We start from the raw sequence: 462 nt of genomic DNA on the forward strand, positions 1-462 counted from the left end.
CCCGCGTCTCCTGCAACGGCAGGCGGACTCTCAAGCACTGCGCCACCAGGGAAGCCCACTTTTCTTGTTTTTAAAAACATTCACAATTCAGAGGAGCACTAGTCAGGCATTTTGTAGAATGGCGCTCAACTGGGATTTCTTTGATTTTTTTTTTTTCATCATTAGACTGAGGTTATGAGTTTGGGGGAGGAAGAGCACAGATGTAAAGTGCCCTTCTCATCACACACTATGCATATGACTTATGACTGTGATGTTAACCTTGACCACTTGGTTCAGGCGGTGTTTGTCAGATTTCTACACTCTAAAGCTTCTCTTTTTTACCTTTTCCATACAGTACACTTGGGCAGGAAGTTAGTTACTATGTGTAGTCCAAACTAAAATAGTAGGGAATTATGCTCCACCTCCCTGAGGGCAGAATAGCTTCATAAATTATTTGGAATTATTTTTGCATGAAAGATTTGT

Source organism: Lipotes vexillifer, unplaced genomic scaffold (assembly GCF_000442215.2).
Source record: "Lipotes vexillifer unplaced genomic scaffold, Lipotes_vexillifer_v1.1 scaffold740, whole genome shotgun sequence".
Taxonomy (NCBI): domain Eukaryota; kingdom Metazoa; phylum Chordata; class Mammalia; order Artiodactyla; family Lipotidae; genus Lipotes; species Lipotes vexillifer.